This window comes from Strix uralensis, chromosome 35, assembly GCF_047716275.1.
Source record: "Strix uralensis isolate ZFMK-TIS-50842 chromosome 35, bStrUra1, whole genome shotgun sequence".
NCBI classification, from domain to species: Eukaryota; Metazoa; Chordata; class Aves; order Strigiformes; family Strigidae; genus Strix; species Strix uralensis.
Window position 1 is genome coordinate 1,172,987 of NC_134006.1, and position 22,210 is coordinate 1,195,196.

A 22,210-nucleotide genomic window follows, 5' to 3' on the forward strand; every position below is an offset into this window, starting at 1 on the left:
GGGAAGCAGAAGTGTTCACATTGCTTCGCAGAATTGCTTTTGTGCAGAAAACAGTCACACTTGTTCAGAACGAAAGAAAGCACAGAGCCCCAGATTTTATGTTGTCCTGGAGAGCTTGCAGAGCACTGGGGAAAGGCAGGCAGAGAATTCCCTGCTAGCACCTTCTCTGTGCCTGGGAAGCAGAAGTGTTCACATTGCTTCGCAGAATCGCTTTTGTGCAGAAAACAGTCACACTTGTTCAGAACGAAGGAAAGCACAGAGCCCCAGATTTGCTGTTGTCCTGGAGAGCTTGCAGAGCACTGGGGAAAGGCAGGCAGAGAATTCCCTGCTAGCACCTTCTCTGTGCCTGGGAAGCAGAAGTGTTCACATTGCTTCGCAGAATCGCTTTTGTGCAGAAAACAGTAACACTTGTTCAGAACGAAAGAAAGCACAGAGCCCCAGATTCTATGTTGTCCTGGAGAGCTTGCAGAGCACTGGGGAAAGGCAGGCAGAGAATTCCCTGCTAGCACCTTCTCTGTGCCTGGGAGGAAGAAGTGTTCACATTGCTTCGCAGAATCGCTTTTGTGCAGAAATCACTAACACTTGTTCAGAACGAAAGAAAGCACAGAGCCCCAGATTTTATGTTGTCCTGGAGAGCTTGCAGAGCACTGGGGAAAGGCAGGCAGAGAATTCCCTGCTAGCACCTTCTCTGTGCCTGTTCACATTGCTTCGCAGAATCGCTTTTGTGCAGAAAACACTAACACTTGTTCAGAACGAAAGAAAGCACAGAGCCGCAGATTTGCTGTTGTCCTGGAGAGCTTGCAGAGCACTGGGGAAAGGCAGGCAGAGAATTCCCTGCTAGCACCTTCTCTGTGCCTGGGAAGCAGAAGTGTTCACATTGCTTCGCAGAATCGCTTTTGTGCAGAAAACACTAACACTTGTTCAGAACGAAAGAAAGCACAGAGCCCCAGATTCTATGTTGTCCTGGAGAGCTTGCAGAGCACTGGGGAAAGGCAGGCAGAGAATTCCCTGCTAGCACCTTCTCTGTGCCTGGGAAGCAGAAGTGTTCACATTGCTTGGCAGAATCGCTTTTGTGCAGAAAACGCTAACACTTGTTCAGAACGAAAGAAAGCACAGAGCCCCAGATTCTATGTTGTCCTGGAGAGCTTGCAGAGCACTGGGGAAAGGCAGGCAGAGAATTCCCTGCTAGCACCTTCTCTGTGCCTGTTCACATTGCTTGGCAGAATCGCTTTTGTGCAGAAAACAGTAACACTTGTTCAGAACGAAAGAAAGCACAGAGCCCCAGATTTTATGTTGTCCTGGAGAGCTTGCAGAGCACTGGGGAAAGGCAGGCAGAGAATTCCCTGCTAGCACCTTCTCTGTGCCTGTTCACATTGCTTCGCAGAATCGCTTTTGTGCAGAAAACAGTAACACTTGTTCAGAACGAACGAAAGCACAGAGCCCCAGATTCTATGTTGTCCTGGAGAGCTTGCAGAGCACTGGGGAAAGGCAGCCAGAGAATTCCCTTCTAGCACCTTCTCTGTGCCTGGGAAGCAGAAGTCTTCACATTGCTTGGCAGAATCGCTTTTGTGCAGAAAACACTAACACTTGTTCAGAACGAAAGAAAGCACAGAGCCCCAGATTTTATGTTGTCCTGGAGAGCTTGCAGAGCACTGGGGAAAGGCAGGCAGAGAATGCCCTGCTAGCACCTTCTCTGTGCCTGGGAAGCAGAAGTGTTCACATTGCTTGGCAGAATCGCTTTTGTGCAGAATACACTAACACTTGTTCAGAACGAAAGAAAGCACAGAGCCGCAGGTTTGCTGTTGTCCTGGAGAGCTTGCAGAGCACTGGGGAAAGGCAGGCAGAGAATTCCCTGCTAGCACCTTCTCTGTGCCTGGGAAGCAGAAGTGTTCACATTGCTTCGCAGAATCGCTTTTGTGCAGAAAACACTAACACTTGTTCAGAACGAAAGAAAGCACAGAGCCCCAGATTCTATGTTGTCCTGGAGAGCTTGCAGAGCACTGGGGAAAGGCAGGCAGAGAATTCCCTGCTAGCACCTTCTCTGTGCCTGGGAAGCAGAAGTGTTCACATTGCTTCGCAGAATCGCTTTTGCGCAGAAAACACTAACACTTGTTCAGAACGAAGGAAAGCACAGAGCCCCAGATTTTATGTTGTCCTGGAGAGCTTGCAGAGCACTGGGGAAAGGCAGGCAGAGAATTCCCTGCTAGCACCTTCTCTGTGCCTGTTCACATTGCTTCGCAGATTCGCTTTTGTGCAGAAAACAGTCACACTTGTTCAGAACGAAAGAAAGCACAGAGCCCCAGATTTGCTGTTGTCCTGGAGAGCTTGCAGAGCACTGGGGAAAGGCAGGCAGAGAATTCCCTGCTAGCACCTTCTCTGTGCCTGGGAAGCAGAAGTGTTCACATTGCTTCGCAGAATCGCTTTTGTGCAGAAAACAGTCACACTTGTTCAGAACGAAAGAAAGCACAGAGCCCCAGATTTTATGTTGTCCTGGAGAGCTTGCAGAGCACTGGGGAAAGGCAGGCAGAGAATTCCCTGCTAGCACCTTCTCTGTGCCTGTTCACATTGCTTCACAGAATCGCTTTTGTGCAGAAAACACTAACAGCGGCCCTGATTCTGACGTCCCAGGGAAAGAAGCGCTGGGAAGAATTGTCTGAGTGCTCCTAAAGCCCTCGGGAGGAACATACGTTAATGGGCTTGGGGACAGAACTGGGATTGAAGCAGAGATTTGTGCCAGGTCCTCTGCTGGCAACGATTAACAAGGGGTACTAAAGAGCAGGAGCAAGGTTGATGGTGTGGTCTGACAATATTGTTTGCTGTTGGTACTCAGCTCACTTTGACATTGCTAATCAATCTGCTAATGAAATTAAATAACAATGGTAGCAATTGTTTCTCTACACCAATTCCCAGGTGTGTGCACTCTCTTGCTGTGAGCGCAATTTGACATGCATGGATATTTGCTCTTCCTTTACTCTGACTTAAGCATAGGATGTGAAATATATTGCACCTCCTAAGTCCTGTAATCTTGTTCTTTTTCATAATTCAAAGCATTTCTGCTTTCCATATTAAGACAATCTTATTCATTCACTTAAGGAGAAGCTATTTGCCAGGAGACCAATACACTATTTCCAGTTCTGTCTTCTCTGAGCTTTAAATTTTTTATATATCTGCAAAATGAGGAAAGGCCAACTTTGTTAGACTCCTCGAGATCACTCTTTGGAAGGTACCACACAAATGCTAATCACTCCTCATCTGAGGCATACTAAGAGAACATAGCTATATCAGCTGTTTTCCAGTGAAAACCTCAGAGGGCCTAAAAGTACACAGGAGGCAAAACTTCATGGTGTACTGTCAGAGATTTGTTAAGAAATACACAGGGTGACTCCTCAAGGTAAGAGCTATCAGGAGGGATGGATGATGAAAGACGGCTGGCACCTCTGACAATATCTTTACAACATGAAATAACGAGGTGTAGCAAGGCCCACTCTGCTCTCCTGGCCTGGCTGTCCCCATCGCTCCTGCCCACATTCTGCACTGGGTGGCTTTTTCAACCTCAGAAAACAATTAATTAATATCTGTAAAGTACTTTTGGAAAGGTCAAGCACTGTGTAAGCACTAAATATTACTGTTATGGTAAGGAGATAGAAATGGTTTTAAAGTAGTTGAAAAATATATGCTATTACTTCTACTAAAGCATTACACATTCTTATAGCAGAACAGATATTTGGTCTTAAATTTTAATCCACGTTACTTTTACTTACACCATAGTTCACAGGGAAATATAAATTAAAAAAAAAATAAACGAAGAAATTTAAACCAATTTTTAAGGCCATCATTACTGCAGAAATCTCTTGCCAAAAGCAACATTTAGTCAAAGGGGTCACACAAGTATTTTCACCAGGCAGTACCAAACACCTTTATCATAGAAATCATGTACGCAAAAGGATGGAAGCTGATGTAAATATGTACGTTTTGCACAGCATATATGCACAAACACAGCGTACATCACATTTGCTCAGAAACTTTTCCAGAAAACAAAAGCAGCGAAGCAGCATTCACTGTCAGACTGTCCATCTAACAGCGGTGCTGCTGCCTTTTCTCTGAAAGCCTCTCCCGGTCCCCGGCCGAACAGGTCACTGCAAAGAGCTGCAGCTGTCCGGCTGTCAGATGGCAAACGGAGCATCACCCAAGGTCAGCAGCCCAGCTGCCATCCTCTGACACACTGCCAAGCTCCTCCCGGCACACATCCTGCACATCACTCTCTCCTTGACACCAGATTTCCCCATTCCCTCCTCACAAGCCCTCACTGCTGTCCCTCTCTACCTCTACCACTCATCGTCCACGTTTTCCCTGAGGGCACGTTTCCATTTCTGATACGGGCACCACCAGTGTCCTGAGGATCCCTCGTATCTTTTGCTGTAACCCAACTGGAACATGGTATTGAAGCGGTTGATCCAAACCAGTCCGGGAATGCGTCTGCTACAGCTGCCTGGACAGAAACAAGGACAGTCCTTAGAACAGGGCACCCCCACCCCAACGCTTATGCCCAGCTCTTGGTCAGAGCCAGAGCTCCCACTACAGCCTGTTACAGCATCCCGGCAGTTCAGCTGATGCACAGAGCACCGCCTGTGAACACACCCTGGAGTCGCAATGGCCTGGACAGCCGAGCTTCAGCTTTGCCACAGATGCTGTATTTTGTGGTTTCATTTCTGTCGTATTTCATTAGCATAGATTATTAAATAACATTTTTAATGAAGAAATAAACATGGAGGGGGGGGCTTCATGCCTCTAAGTCATTAAAATATTGAACTTCCCACTGTGTCATTAGCTGTGTAGGTCTGCTGAGTCTTTAATCCTATTTTGAAGAACAAGAAGTCAGAGACGTGGAAACCACATGAAAGAAATGGCCTCAATCCAAAAGGAAATAACCTATCATACTAAACTATGTAACTCAGTAGCAGTTTAATTATAGCTTGATAATTATACCTTATGACACTACGACACTGTAATGTAAAATCAACTCTCACACACACAAAACCTGTATTAAAAAAGCATTAGGACTGTGCTATACACAAGAAGGTCAGAAGTTCATAGTCAGACAAGAAACGTGCCACACGTGCTTCCTACACTTCACCCCGTGAGATGCTGCCACAACAATCTTCTGAAGGACCCAGCTGTGGCACAGCGAGGGACAACATACCCTACGCCTCAACTATCTACAGATGTTTTCAGTTTGTTCTCCTCTTGGAATGTCAATGTGTTTGAATATAACTTGGCATAAAGATTTCTTTGGAGAAGTACTGTTTCCAAGAAAGAAAGAAAGAAAGAATATCATACACTGAAGTCCTAAAAATACAGAGAATCATGGTGGAAATAAATGAGAGAAACCTGGATAAGTTAGGGTCTTTGTACTGGGCAGCTCAGACAAAAGACTGGTAAAGCTCACTTTCATTTCCTGAGGGTTCACATTTATGGTAAGGTATTCAGATATCCACCAGAGTCCAAGAAAACTTCAAAATGGAAACGTGCTCATAACAGTTCCAAGTCATGTACTGGCGGCATAAAGTCTCTTATAAACCTCCAGGTCAGCATCGAACGCCCACAGAAATACTAAGCCAATGCACTGGGATACAGGAGAGTATAAACATTTCCCCCTTTAATCTCCAGATGATGATGGACTTTATTAAACAGATGCCACCCAGCCTTCACTTCAGTTAGCTGGAAGAACCAATGAGCTGCCCGTTTTCATAATGACAATGTGAATTCAGTGTGAAGCTCTGTCTAACCCCAGGCTTGTCCAGCAAAGCCTAATCAGAGCCAAGCCAGGGTCTGTGAGGCTCCTCCCGACCAGGCTGCGGACACAGGACAGGGAGCGACTGGAACCGCAGGCACCCACGGGTGGGAGAGGCAAAAGGCCAGCAGGGAACAAGGAAAGCAGCTGCCCTCATAGCTGGGGGGTGGGGGGAAGAAACACAAATTTCTGGTTAGCAAACTCTATAATCACTCAATTTCTGAGTTAGAAAAACGCCTGCTTTTTTTCACTCAGCATTCTCAGGCCAGCACGACTCTACGTGCACTCTCCCCCAACAGAAGTGCAGGGTTTTAGGAACCCCCCAGGTACAGGAGAAGCACTGGCTGGCCATGGGGCCCTGCAGAGGACAGCCTGTGGCACAGGGGCACGGGGACACCCCTCCGGCCGTCCCCGGAGCAGACCCAGGACAGCTGTGCCAGCAGCGGCCGCAGCCCCGCAGCTGACCCCTCTCCAGCACCGCCTGGAGACAACCCAGAGGACACTTGGGCAGTGGCCCGGGGCACCTCAGCTGCTGCCAAGGATGGAGGAAGCACTTTTCAGGTCCTGGATCCCTCTTTTTACCCTAAAAACTTGAGCCATCTTACCCCTTAGGCCACATCAAAATAAGTTCCTCCAACAGATTTTAAGACAAATTTCATTCAATATATAGGCTTACACAGAACAGTCTGCTATAGAACATGAACTGTATCCATATTTATTTTTTTAAGTCCCATGGAAACCAATTAAATTAATTAAACTCTCTCCATCAGCTTTCTTAAGTCAGTCCTAATATGCAAGAACATGAAGATGCAAGAGGCTAGATCATTTTCCTACTCCAAGCTGTGAAAAAAATTAAATTAATGGACAGAATAATCAGCATGAGCAGTGCAAATGCTTCCATATTAAACATATTTTAGTGTTAAACAGAAGATACCTGGACTGCGGACTCTTTGAAAGGGATCACTTTTTTAATCCATCCATCACAGAATCTTAAAATAAAGTTTACCATGTGATAGCATGCATCCCAGAAATAGCTCTGTTCTCAGATTTTAGGGACAGACTCACCAAGATGAGCACTGCTTCAGACCTCCTATAGAACAGTCCGCACAAATTAGTTCCTTCATATTCAGATTTCAGATTTTATACAAACTCTTGTACTCCCAACTACTAACTAAACACCACCCTATTTCAAGAAGCTTCCTCTTACCTGCACATATATTTCCGTATTTTTATTTGTATTTATCAAGTTCCTTTTTTTTTTTTTCCTGTTAATTCAAACAAGCAGACCTTTTTTAACCCCCCAGGTTAAAACATTTTCTGACTCTTGAATAAGCTTCCTTCATTTTCTTTAAAACTTCCACAAGCTGACATCCTATTTTTCAATGTAAGAAACCAACCTGACTCATCCCTGCAAGCAGTCTCACTAACGAAATCACAGCAGGAAAAACACCTCCCCCACGCAGTGCTCCCCCACGCAGAGACATATTGTAGCCTCATCCCCTATGTGAAATGGGGATTGGTTACCCACTACCTCAGTAAGTCACTTTTTTTTTCATGTATTTTAGGGGCGACCTAAATCTTTGCTTCCTACTCCTGCAATGTTTCATTTAGCTTATTAAAATGAACGCTGGACGAGTGACTTCATCTTATCGTGCAGCACAGAGCAGTCTTGGAAATGGAATTCCTCTTATTACGTATACACTAGCAACCTTTTTGTTCATCTAGAATCCGAAAGTTTAAGAACTGATTTTTGAAAAGAAGTGATGCTAGTCATGGCCACAGTGCTTTTCACATCGTTATCTGTGAAGGGGTCTGGGACATACACATGCTATGTAAGAATGCAGGGGAGATCAAACTTAAAACACAAACACCTCGGGATTTTTTCTTCCTATGAATAGAGTTGAGAGGCTAAAATACTATTAGACATGAGAAATCTAATGTTAATCTGAAGTCATGTTACAGAATCTGAAATTAATTCAGCTGCCAAGAAATTGTTGCCATCGTTTGATACACAGAAAACAAGATCTCCCTTGTTTGGCCACGTGGGACAGTGGATTATCGAAGTTCAAAAACCAAAGAGAAGATCAGCAGCATTCCCTCAGCTCACGGGATAAGATTGTCAGCTCATGCAATTTGTATTATGTTGGGCACTGAGGCCATAACCAGCTCTCACAAAGACTTCCAGTTCTTAACTTTCACAACTGTAATCAGTTTTAATTTGAGGATGCTTTGTGACTGCAGAACTTTGATCTGGCGTGGCCACTCCTAAAATGCAGCCAGCCCGCACACTGGGCTCAGGCAGGGCAAAATCTTATGTCCAGCAAGAGCATAAGGTACTGCCCCCCAGAAATATCCTTCCCTGTCCTACCATTTTCACGTCAGAATTTCTGTAGACTTGGTAACACTCCTTGGATTTCACTTCCATAAACTTGTCCTGCATTCCCTTGACAACATCCAGACTTTTAGCCTTCGCCACATACTTTGGCATCAAGCTTCCAGTTTACACACCCACTGCACGAAGACCATGTTAGAAAGCATTATTTTTTTAAAACTGGCTACACCTCATTCCATGTGTCACTGCCACTGACAATCAATAAACACAGATAATGTATTTTAAGCACAAAAACCAACTTAACTATTATTTTGACTGTGTATTTTTTACATCACAACTGATCTAGAGAATGTATATATTGGGGAGGCAAAAATCCTTCAAAACAAAAATCTTTAAAACTTGATAACTGCATTTCCTGAGAGCACTCACTCCTTCCATCATGTTGTGTGAGCAATTCAAATTAACTACAGCCTTCTCTCTTAAATCCACACATTTAAGTGATTGCCACCATGAAATTTAAACTATTTTCGGTATCTGTGCCTTACTACATCCAAGCAGTGACATCACCAAGTTCATGTCTTGAACTAACACTTCATTTCCGTACAGCCTGTGGGGGGGAATAACAGGATACCTGAAACTTCTATCCTGAACCAAAAAAATTAGAAAGAAAAGTCCAAAGAACGGAGAGTCGCTGAAATGGTGTTTTAAATACACTTTAAATATTTTAAAAATCTTAATAAATTATTCACTATTTAAAAATTCAGGGATTAGTTCTCAGATTTTGTACCTGTACATTATTTTCTTGAGCTCCATCACTCGCTCGGTCTGTGCTTTCTAGGGAAGAGTGTTGAAACCACAGTAACAGCCTGAATTACTTATGGATTTAGGGAGGGATTAACCCAGCTCTTCAGCAATGACAGTATTTTCTCCAAAGCCCCTGGAGGTCATGACTAGCTGTAATGACATATTATGACATTCAGGACACTGACAAAATGGGATGGAGATGCCTGAGGCACTTCAGCACGGAAAACCCTGCTGGGAGTTGTCGCCTTCCTCAGCTCTCCCCGAGCTGACAGCCTGCTCCTGCCCAGCAATCCCAGGCAATCCCATCCCTTCCAGCTGCAGGAACTCCTCCGCACCAGAACGCAGGATGGCCAGGAGCTGCCAGAAAGCTCTTGCCTTGCGAGCAGGGTGTGCCACCCCCTCCTCCTGTGGTCCCGACCCTGGCAAGATCTGCCCAGCAGCCAGAGCAGGGCAGTGTCGGGGGAGGTGAAGGCCGAGCACAGCCCAGCGCTGGCTGAGGGGTGCAGCCACTGCCAGGGGGGCTGGAGATGCCAGCAGCTAATGAGGCACACAGGGTGACACCAGCCTGCCAGCACAAGGGTCCCAAGGAGGGACGGGCTGGAAAGCACACAGCTCCTCTGGCTGGGACAGGCCTGGAGACCTGCTCCCTGGGAAAACTCTGCTGCGCAAGCTGCTGCTTCAAGTACAGGTGATGTAGGGGACCATATAGAACTAGGGACAATAAGCTAATTATAACTATATGTGTTATATATGTCTCTTATGAGTAGTCAAAGAATATAGTCACGTAATCACATAAATTAATGGAAGAGGAAACCAGTTTTTCTTTCCCGAAAAAGAAACTCTGGAAAAGAAACTACAAATTCAAGTAAACGAGGGTGGATTTCATTAACTGCATGTAGAAAACAACACCAGAGTAAAGAGAGGATGTTGTTAGAGCGCTCCCAGATGGAGCGACAGGTATGTGATTTGCAGAGTCAAATAGTGATGTTGCAATGCCAGAGTAAGTTGTTTGCTGATAAGCTGGATACTTATCAGACAGTGGCGGAGAAAGCTGCGGTGCGAGTAGCACAACATGAGTATAGGAAAAGGAGAAAGTGTAAGAAAGGGCATGCGGTGATTGCAGAAGCGGGTGTGCAGTGGGATCCCAGTAGAGATCCTAATATTGGGCAAGCTGTGAGGAAGGATATGATAGAGGATCATACACAGTATGAAGTAAACGATATAATTGAAAGATTTAAGCAGAGACTGGGGGAATCCTTGCTCTCTTGGATGGTGTGTTTGCAGGATCAGGGAGTGGCAGGGGTAACCCTAGACGCAGGAGATTCTAGAAGGTTTTTGATTTTAAGTTCAAATTCTTTTGTGCAAGATAAATTTCGAAACAATGATCAGGATATTAATTTGTAAGCACTGGCTGCTCCGGGATGTAATACCAAATATCCTACAGAGAATGACTGGCTGGCATCTGACTGTCAGTAGTTTACTTTACGAAGTTGTAGACAGCGGATGAAAGAGGAGGGGATGAAAGCAGCTATTTTTGTAGGAGACACTGACCTTATGATGTGGCATCCTTTGCCAGTCACTATGATAAACAGAGTGATTAAAACCGTTCCACTGGCGTATAAAAATGTAATTATGCCCCTTCGCATCAATGAAATGGGGGATCCCCTCAATAAAATAATAGAAAAAGTACAACAGTTATGTGACCTTGAAGAGTGGGGCCCCCAAGAGAGTGCAGGGAATCGAGATACTCGAGACAGCCCTAAAGGCAGTGAAGACAGGATTTCGCGTAAGGAAATGTTTACAGCTTTGTTAAAAGACAGCATGTCTCATGAAAAATTTATAGTGTTCCAACTAACAGGCCATGGCGAATAGATACACAAAGAGGACTGAATAAACCTAGCAAGAGAGTGCAGAGTGCTAAAACTACGGATCCAGGGACAACTCAACCTACAGCGCCCCTTCTCGAACCTCAGTGGGACCCTCCATCTGCCCACGGAGAGCCCCCCGTGAGTGGATCACGGTTTCTGGGGGTGAAGGAGGATTGGGCAGTGTTTTCTGAATTGTACCCTTTGCAGGAGGCAAATGAGGTGAATCAAATTAATGGCCAAGCTCCAGGGCAGTGGGTGCAGAAGGACCGATGGCCCCATGTAGAGCTTAAAGTATTTTTGTTGTTGTTCTTGTTGTTTGTTTGTTTTTTTATTTAGAACAACCAGTCCCCACAAACTATAAATACCTTAATTGACACTGGAGCAGAGACCTCCCTAATATATAGGAATCCCAAGAAATTTAAAGGACAACTTATAATTATTACAAGTTTGGGAGGAAAGTAAATTAAAGCTGTACAAACATAAATAGAAATAAAAATAGAGAACCTCCCAAAACGATTATATTCAGTCATAATTATCCCCATTCCTGAATATAAAATTAGTATAGACATTCTAAAAAGACTAACTTTAAATCTTTCTGATGGCCAGTATCAATTCAGAGTTAAACCCTGTATTAGTATCACACCTGTTACTGTCAGCAAAGTAAAAATCCTGTACAGATCCCGGCTACAACTAAGTTAGTTACAATGAGGCAATACAGAATTCTGGGAGGACATAAAGAGATATCACAGACAATTAGAGATTTATTAGATGTAGAAGTTTTGAGGTGGCAGTCCGGTGTGGCCTGTCAAAAAGAATGATGGATCCTGGAGAAAGATGGTGTTAGAGATCTAAACAAACATACTGCACCGCCTGCAGCAGCTGTGCCAAACGCTGTCACTTTAATAGAAGAAGTTCAAAAACATCCAGGAACTCGGTACACTGTAACAGATTTAACTAGTACACTCTTTTACTATCCCAATTGCAGAAAAGCATTTGCTTTCACAAGGGTGGCTGCACAGCCCCGCTATCTGTTATAGAATTGTAGCTGAACACTTAGATGAAATACAGCTGCCTCCTCACACACAATTAAGCCACTATATAGATGATATTTTGATTCAAGGTAATGATGAGGAGGAAATACAAGAACTTCTTAAGTTAGTAGTAGATCATATGAAACAGAAGGGTTGGGAAATTAATTCTGCAAAAATCCAAGGACCGTCTGAGTCCGTGAAGTTTCTGGGAATTCAGTTGCGTTGCGGGCATCAAGCCAGCTCCAGATGACCCTGACCACCCCAGAAATCCATCTTATTTTCCCAGACAACCTGTCTTAGTCAAACTCCCCACGGTGGGAACAGTACTATTGGTATTGGATACCCAAATAAACAAGTATACTTGGAAAACCAAAGATGCTCATGGAAAGGAGCACAAAATTAATATGTATTGTCTATCATTGCAGAAACTGCTTTGGGCGACCGTTCTCCTCTCCCTCAGTTCCAGGGGAGGCTTTGGCTCTCTTAAGTGCTAACCGAGAATGGTGGGTCAGCAATTTGAGTACAGTCAATAATGGGACGAGATTCTGGACTGAGGATGCTGATCCCTGTAACTCCATTTTCCTGGGAAAGATATTTACTACCTTAGCCGTACAAAAGAGAGAGGAGTACGAGTCTGGGAAAGTGTTTATGAATGGGCTTTATCCCCAGGCTTTGATTGTTATGACCCCATTGCAGACCCTATGATTGTTCTAAATACCAAGGGAGATAAAACCGAACACATGTAAAACTCACAATAGTTGGATAAAATGTTCATACCAAGAACCTACAGTAGAAGGTTATAAAGCGGTAATGCGAGATTGGTTCTTTGATGTGCTGTTTGGAAATTGTCTGCATACCAATAATACAGATAAAACCCATATAGTGCAGGTGTTTCAGTGGGCCTGCCACCTGGAACCCCAATAAAGTGATCAGCGGTACTCGAGAACCTATTTTCGCATATTCGATAAGAACTGCAATATTCCAACATCGTATGGTTCTCGATTACCTGTTAACTGAAGAAGGGGGTGTTTGTGGTAAATTAAATGATTCAAACTGTTGTTTAAAAATTAATGACAATGGTCAGGTGGTCAAACAAATAACTTCTGGGATTAGAGAACCAGCCTGTGTCCCTGTTCAGACCTAGAAATGTTGGGAATTTAATCCCTTCTCATAGCTTCCAGGTGCTCCGTGAGTTAAGCATATCTTATTTTATATGTTATGTGGCTTGGTTATGGTAGTGTTTTTACCTTGTTCGATTCCATCAGTTTTATACAATTGATTCAAAGCGTTGTGTCGAACATGCAATTTGTCTCTACCACTTCGCCTGATGGCATTAAACAGATTCGTGCCATATGTAAAAAGGCACCATCTATCATACAGGTTGTATAAATACATGTATTCTCTCTCTCACTTACAATGGCCACCACTCCAGTCACGGGGTGATATAACAACCCTTATTAGGAGTAAGCATAACAGTAAACTACCCATGAAGGTGAAATGGAGGTACCAAGGCCTAAACCACACATGCACTCTGGGCTGGGGGCATGGAAATCCATTTTCCTACTGTGTAGTCAGACCCCCAACTCCAGTGAGCCAGACCACTGTCTTCAGCTCCGCAATTGACAGCAAAAACCAGAATATTTTCCCTTGTGATATGTATGTATTGATTTTGTAAGTGTCCATATAAACCGTCTTATAATTGTATTTGTTCATTTGGTTAAAATATTATTAATTAACATTGTTATTGTTACTGTTACCTTTAATATATGTTTAATTAGAATGTTCTTAACCATTATTAATGTTAATATTGTTTTATTTGTTATTTGTAGTGTTATTACTCATTTACCTTTGTTTAAATCTGGGATAGAAGTTTCTAGACCCAGATGACGCATGCGCTTTAGGATAAAGGGGCGTGGAAAGCAGTTTTCCTGCTGCGTATGCTGACCCCAACTTCAGCAGACCAGGGCCGCAAACACTCAGTGGTATATTAGATTAGAATGGAGAAACCTGCCTGCAGTAAGAGCCCGGGGCAGCTGGAAAACCCTGGCTTCTTCCTCCTCCGAGCTCTCTTCCTCCTCCTCTTCTGCAGACATGTTTCTTCTCAGTGCAAGATCCAGCGTGCAACTCGGAGTACGTGGCCACCACTCTCAACCTGCGCGGCTCCAACAGGAACGTGGCGTACTGCAACGTCCTCCACTCCTACTCCCGCTGCACCCGCAAGACGGCTGGCACCTGCCGTGGCGACCTGACCTACCACTCTGCCATCCACAGCATCGAGGACCTCATGATCCAGAACAACTGCTCCAAGGAGGGGCCTACATCGCTGTCCCGACCCCGACCCCCGGCCCCCAACCATCAGGGCTTCGAGTCTCTCGATACCTGCAGCTATGAGAAGAGTTTTCTCTACAAGCACGGCCAACCCCCCAGCTACCAGCACTGCGCGGCTTTCGGGGACCCCCATATCTGCACTTTCCACGATGACTTCCACACTTGTCGGGTGGAGGGCTCCTGGCCTCTCTTGGACAATGACTACTTGCTTGTACAAGCAACCATCTCTCCGGTGGCGAAGAGCTCCAACGCTACGGTCACCAGCAAGCTCACCATCATCTTCAAGAACATGAAGGAATGCATCGACCAGAAGGTCTACCAGGCTGAGATAGACAACCTCCCAGCAGCCTTCGACGACAGCTCGGTGAACGGGGGCGAGAGACCGGGCGGAAGCAACTTGGCCATCCGGGAGCGCAGCCCCGGGCGGCACGTGGAGATCCACGCAGAGTACATCGGCACCATCATCGCCATCCGGCAGGCCGGCCGCCAACTCTCCTTCTCCATCCAGGCAGCCGAGGAGGTGGCGTGAACCTTCACGGAGGATCAAGACCTGCAGCTCTGCATGGGAGGTTGCCCCCGTGGCCAGCGCATCTCCCGCAGCGAGTGCTGCCGCGCCCGCGAGGCGGCCGAGACGGCCCGGGCACTCTGCAAGGAGATGCTGCCCGTGGAAGACGTCTACTTCCAGTTGTGCATCTTCGACTGGTGACCTCCAGGGATGCCAACTTCACCATGGCGGCTTATGGGGCCTTGGAGGACGCCAGAGTCTTCCTTCCCAACGCCGAGAAACTCCACATCTTCCAGGCTGGGGCAGGCTGCCCGCGCGTCTCTTCTTCCTTCCTCCTCCTCCTCCTCACCTCTGGTCTTTGGGCTGTTTAGTGACACTTTTGAAGATCAAGTGTCACTGCAGCAATAAGAAATCGGAGGCCCAGACCTCGGGCAGGGGAGCACCTAGCATATTAAGACTAGTTAAGTAAAAGAATTGACTTAGTATAATAGAAAAGGGGGGATTGATGTAGGGGACCATACAGAACTAGGGACAATAAGCTAATTATAACTGTATGTGTTATATATATCTCTTATGGGTAGTCATAGAATATAGTCACGTAATCACATAAATTAATGGAAGAGGAAACCAGTTTTTCTTTCCCGAACAGAAGGGGGGGGGGGGGGGGGGGGCGGCGCTCTCTCTCTCAAGGGATCGATTGTAGGGAACAAGAATTCTAAAACAGGATGGCATCCGTTACAAATACATCCATAAATCTCTTTGCTTAAGGAAAACAAATGGTAAGCAATTAGCTCAGACTGATAAGAGCACTGCAAGCTTGCAGGATCATCACATTCCAGGCAAAGGGTGAAAAGTACACCATGAGGAGGACCTACGGCCTTCCTCCCAAAGACCCTTGCCCACAATTTTTGGAAGAATCTGCGCAAGCGCAAAGAACTGATAAGCTAATTACCATACAGAGCGGGAGTAGGCGGGTTCAGGTAATTAATATGTATAGGCGTTAGTTAAATATTCATTGTTTCATTGTATAAATATGGGGCGACCTGTCACTTTAGGTACGCATGTTTGGAGGAATGATCCCCCATGCGCCTCAGTGCTGAATAAACATACCTACTCTAAAACCTTTCAGGCTTTGGAGTTTTGATTCCGCAAGTCACAGGAGAAAAAAGAAGGTCCTGAATCCAAAGCTGCTGGGCTGAGCAACCAAAGCAAAGGATCTCAGGATCGGGGTTGTTCTGGTGAAAGGGAAGACCCACACGCTGCTCCATCTGAACAGACAGATCCCAAACCAGAGACAGAAGGGGAAAGCAGCAGCAAAGGCTGCAATGCACAGGGACCCTGTCAAGCTGCTCCAACACATCCTTACGGTGAACCAAGGGTCTCACCAGCACCGACTGCAGAAACTTTTAAAGCCCACCCGTGGCTTTTTTTCCCTTGACAATCAGATGAAGTTGTAGAGATCAGCACAACATAGTGAACGGTTTGAGGAGTACACTGAAATTCATCTCTGTATGTACCTACTCCTAGACAAACAAATACGAAATATATTCTGTTCCATCTCCAGCCAGGATAGGATTTCAATTCCCATCTAATTTCACCTCTCCAGTAAAGCCACTCAGTAGGAAAACCCTCAGGGCATAAAATGGACGAAGTGAGGCATGCAAATACTCCATTCTAGCACAGCACATGTCTCCAGGGGTCTGCAACTGATTCTGCAAACTAGATTCATGACAAAACATCGCACCCTTTATAAAAATCTTCCCAGAATGATATGACAGGCTACGACCTAGCATTCGTTACAGGAGAAACACCTCTTCATTCTTCATGCATTAAGTAACGAATGGCAAAAACCTCGTTAAGAGGGGAAAAAAAACCTCACGGCAAAATATCTCCTAAAATAATTTCACCTCTGCATATCGCAGTAACCAGCACCTTTCACTTTGTTCAGTGACACTGACCTCACTAGGAGCACACTGTGAGTAAGGATTGTAGGACAGGGAATAGAGAGAATCACGTTTTGTTCAGAATGGCTTTTGACCTGGGAAGCCAGAAGACATCTAAGCAGCATATTCTGGTTAATTTATTTTGATATGTGAAGATTAACTCCAGGGAAATAAAAATAATACATTCAAGGATTCTTTCCACCATTCCTGTAACTGTTCCTATTGTCACAGTCATTAAACCCCTCTGTTAACTCCCCAAGCATTACAGGTCTGCGATATTCAAGATAATAAAGTAGCCCCAAAACAACCTTCCTGAATAACAATCATTCATAACTGATAAATTGCAAAAGGTCTTTCTAATACACACAGACAGTAACCAGAGCACAACTGAAGCACAACCAGCACTGACTGAAGCACAACTAACATGAACAAAGGCAAAACTATCACAGTGCAAAAGCAAGAACCCCAGCTTCAGAAGGATGCTGCACCCCGAGTCACTCTGCTGCACCCCCAGACCAGTTTGTCTCAGGGGAAATGTTCATTCCAACAGACAGGGGCATTTTCTCCACACAAGCTCAGCAAATGGTTTTACAGCAGCACGGCAATGCCACCTGTCTGACAGAGCAAACCAAACCCGGTTTTAGAGAGAAACACGCTCTGAATAATCACTGTAGTGCCCTGCCCGAACTGTTTTCCAAAATAAACAACCACAGGAGGAGGGTTTTGCTGTTGTTATGTGCCAAACTCTCACACCATATCATCATTTTTCACAGATACTCTTTAATATTTATTCTGCATGTTCCCCACAGGAAATTGTGATCAGCTACAGCTCAGAAATGTAGGAAGTTTTCTAAATCTTAGAAGACTGAAGTACTGAAACTTATCATTCCATATGTCTGTTCAGCTTCTCTTGACACAAAGACTCTCTTGCTTCACTTCTCAGCTCATTTGCTACTAGAGCAACAAGCCACTTAAAACACTTCTGTGGGACTGCCCACTCCTGAATACAAATATTTGGATTTTGTACACACTACTCATTGGTAAGGGTTTTGCTATTGCACACAAAAACAGATGCCGGCCTCTGAAGTTTTCTCCTACTTCTCTACTTTTAACTCACCTCCTAAAGCCAGAGGGACCGGGGAGATGTTGAATGGCAACAGAGCACAGTTCAGCAGCTTCTCCTCTTCAGCTGGTACCTGGAACCAGGATCTTTCCTTCAGGTACACTGTGGGCAGCCCAACACACAGCTCACTAAGTGCCACGGCTCATGTTCTTCCAAGCACTCAGGGGCATTAGTTCAAAGCAAAAACAATTAATCTGCACCTTGACAGTAGGGCTTGTTCGGGCTTTCCCCATCCTTTTCTGACACCACACAAAAGAAAGAAGTCTGGCCTTCTCTGCTTGTGCTGATCGGTTTGTTGGATGTCAATGAAAACAGACTCACTCAAATATACGATACCTGTTACCTTTTCAGTCAAAAGCTGAGTTTCACAAAAGCTCCATATCCACAACATGCCTCCTTGAGGACTTCAGGTAGGTAAGGATTAAAAACAAAGCCAGATCTTCAGGTGTGTAAATGGATACAGCCTGTGGGCTTAAACAAATCCATTCTCATCAGTCCAACACCCTGAACGAGTGCTCCACCCTATGCTTTCAGAAAAGGTAATAGAAAAATAACCCAGGGGAAGGGAGGAAGACCTTTCCAAAAAAACCCCAACAAAAGAACAACAACAACAAAAACCCAAAAAAACCCATAGAAACAGAAAACAACAAAAAAATTTAAGAATAGTTACTCAAGCTTTTTTCTCACATACAATTATGAGCACCAGATCTAACAAGGCCCAGTTACCTACAGGTTTGCACACTGTGGCTAGTTCATTTTAATGTCTAAGCAGCTCCCAGCAGCCAGGACACACACAAAGCTCTTCTAGGTTGACTCTTTGACACTGATGATAGAATGAGCTCACCAGGCAGCTTTTCTCTCAGCCAGAGACTCTACGGGAGTCTCTCTCCTCCAATTTCTCAAAACTTACTAAAACTTAATAATTTTTAAGACTTCCATGCCTTTGACAAATACTGCAAAAGCAACCAACAAGTTCAAAAATACCTGGTGCAGATTAATATACAAACAGTACACCAGGACAGTAGGACAGCAAGTCTTGTTTCCATAGGAAATCAGCATAAGCTCTTTTCACCGTATTGTGTTTTCATCTGTCCTCTGAGCAACACAATTTACCAAGGGTTTGCAAGCTTCATTTCTGACTTCCAAGACAGAAAAAGTTTTGTGAGATATGTTTATCTGATTCGTGCCCATGTGAGTGATAAAATGTAATTCTCTTACCTATGGAATTCCTAAATGCTTTTGTACTTTTTTTAGGAAATAAGATGTTATGTACATAGTTCTTGTTGTTAAGATCAATTGCTGTTAGAGGGGAGTTAAAATGGCCTCCACCATCAAACCAGACAGTGTCATGTCCAGACTTGCTTAGACTATGTCTGCAAATGCACCTGTGCTGAGTCATCCCCCATAAATGGAAAAACCCAAGAAAAGCCCGGGGAAACTTGTTTACAACTTTGCAGACCCCTCAGGGTACGCCCATCATGAATATGGATGAAGCCTACACTATAAAGGGACTCAGTGCTGTCGTGTAAGGTGTGTGTCCTGGTAGAGCAGAGACTCCCGGCACACCCAGCGCTGTTTGCTTGTCTTTATTCAAACAATAAATTTGGAGTTAAGTTTTTAAAATCTTAATGAGTCTGAGCTCATTTATAACAGTTTCAAGAGGAATGGAGGAGACCAACAATATACCAGGGCAGAAGTGCTGAGGGCACTGCAGTGAAAACCTATTGCACTGCCCATCCCGCCCTTCCTTCCCCCAGCACTGCTCAGCCCAACACACACGAGGCTCAGAGGAAGCTACAAGCAATGGGGGCATTTAGCTCCACCGAAGGCAGCAGCACTAGAACACCAGCTGCGCATCCAGACCCAGAACATATATTGTAAACAGCTTTTAATTCCTTCATTATTTACTACTAAAAAAAATCTCCATAGATTTCATAGAGTTACTGTTTTCACCATTTAAATTATAAAGAAACAGTGGTTGCTGAAAACCAGTAACAAAAACCTGGGCAACAAAAGGAGTTCAAACTCCTGAACCTTTTTTTTTTTGAACTGGGGAAGTGGGCCATCTTCACTGCCCTTTCAAGCCTCCCTCAAATCCCTGACTTAGAACAGTTGTTCAGCTCCTCACAGTTCCTCACCAACAGCTCTCACGCCTCTCTCAAGCTGTTCTGGGTCACGTCAAGTCTTGTTTTATTTTAACTGTACAAACCTCTTTCTGACAAGGATTTAGTCTCTATTTAGAAAATGCTGCATAAAGATATGGCGCTGTGTAAGTGTTTTACAATTTCTCTGGTGTTCAGCTTCAGCATTTTGGAAGTCACATGCATCGTCCTGGGCAACTGCAAGCTATAAGGAGAAAAGAGAATCATTAATATGAGAATTGATTCCTTTAGACATACTTTTTCTTCCCTTGACTGTTTTCAAAGCATATAGAATCACAATAAAATTGCTACCCTGCAGGATCTCAACCAAAATCAAATGAAAGCCTGAGAAAACAAACTCTAGAGTTCTGACACCCTTTTCCCACAGTCACTTCTTGCTCACCCTTCTTCAGTGAACAGTATCACCCTAAGGCCTCCTTGCACTAAGGCTACAATTGCCAACACACAGTTTTCAGAAACATTTTGCCCACAACATATTAAACTCCTTAAAACCAGGGTGAGTAGTAGTTTTTTGTTATTTTCTCCCCTCTGGTTATTAAGCATTTAGAGAGCTGACAGTATATTTTAAAAGCTGTGAACTTATGTTTGCATTTTACTGTACTAGAGCAAGTAACTGAAAGAAATCCTTTGTTCTGAAGCATTCACTGTTCCTGTTCTACATCCAGAACAGAGCGCAGCTTTCAACCGAAAGCACCACAGCTTACCTTGACTGTCACAAAGGACATTTGAATTTTACACGTGTATGTATGTACACAGCATGTACGCAGTATTTACCCCAGAGAGTTGATCCTTATGGTGTCTAGGGAATATTATGTTTCCCTGTAAGCAACTCACTGGGTGGATTAGCTAAAAAATTAATTCAAGTCTTATTACCCCCTAGTCTTCTTCATCTGCTAACACTCTGAATTTGAAACTGTTATAGGTATAAATGATGTGTCTCTTGACAAAGAAGATTCAGAGGCATAACCAAGTTATTAGGCCTTTAGCTACACCACCTAAGGCGGCTCCGAGCTCATGTCAAACACTAAATGAAAAGAGTTCAAACTAACTTTTCTGTACATTAAAGCGTAGCAGAGCTGCAGATCTGACAGTCTGAAACAGCCTTGTAGCTTCTGGTTCCGATTTCTGCCCGATAAAAGTTTAATCTGTAACAAAATCCATCATTAACAAACAACTGCACATCAGACCCTGTTTAAGGGCCATAAGCAAGTACTAAAGACTGGTGTGAAATTTGCTGAGACCCCACAGACAGTCAGCCACCAAAATCAGACTTGACCAAGATCGGGATGTTAATTTTAAAATGAGGATTTAGAGAGGATAGAGATTACCTTGTGCCTAATGTGACTAATCCCTGAATTTCTTCTAACAGCCCTTTTGTGGTGGAGTAGAACAAAGGCTTAACAGCTGATTTTTCTTTAATTTCCCACCACCTCTTCTCTACGTCTTTTTCTTCCCCATCTCAGCAGCTGCCCCAGAGTTTGCTCACTATAAAATAAAGATTAGCAGATAAAAAGAAGCCATTGTGGTGTCAGCTCTTAACAGCTGACAAACTAATTTCTCTATATTCCTTTTACTTCCTCCCCATCTACTCCACGTGCACGTTTTCCACAACTCTCTTCTCCATTTTATTTTGAAACACAGTTTTCCCAAATCTTGTATTCTTCCTTCTACTTTCCCATTATTCGTAAACTTCTGAAAATCTAAAATCCAGGCGATCATTTTAACATCCCTGGTCTTTTTAACCTCTGCTCCAGCTGGACTTCATAAAAACTCTAAATGCCTTGTTTACCACCTGATATTGTGCCCTTACATAATTATCATTAGTATCGAATAGATGCCCATATGTACAGATTTTCAGATACACTGAACTGACATCAATTTTATTTGCAGTGTCTTGACCATTCTAAAGTTCCTATTCCTATTCTTCCAAACTCTCAACTCATTGTAAGAAAAAAAATTGATAACCTAATTTTTAAGGGCACTAAGAATTTAATGCTGTAACAAAAACCATCAAACCAGTACATGCTCAGTAACTTCTGAAAATCATTCCCTGATGAAAATAAATGCTGTACAAAGCAAACAGACACTAACATATTATTTACGGATATAATCAAGACCGCATCAAAATCAGCAGCAGTTTTGCCACTGGCTTACAGGGCCAACATTTCTCACAGAGCCTACAGCTGCTACGTTAAAAAAAATAGGTTCAAAACACTAACAAATTGTGATGCTTGAGTCTCCTACCCGCAGTACAATTGCTGCAATAACTACAGCTGCAAACCACTGGAGAAGTCCCACAAAACAAAACCAGGTTATTTTGCTA

General features: G+C 44.1%; 1 pseudogene; it reads left to right on the top strand.

The window, feature by feature from the left end:
* Positions 1 to 13,823: 13,823 nt before the first annotated feature.
* LOC141936904 (hemojuvelin pseudogene) lies at positions 13,824 to 15,030 on the top strand (annotated as a pseudogene).
* Positions 15,031 to 22,210: the final 7,180 nt, after the last annotated feature.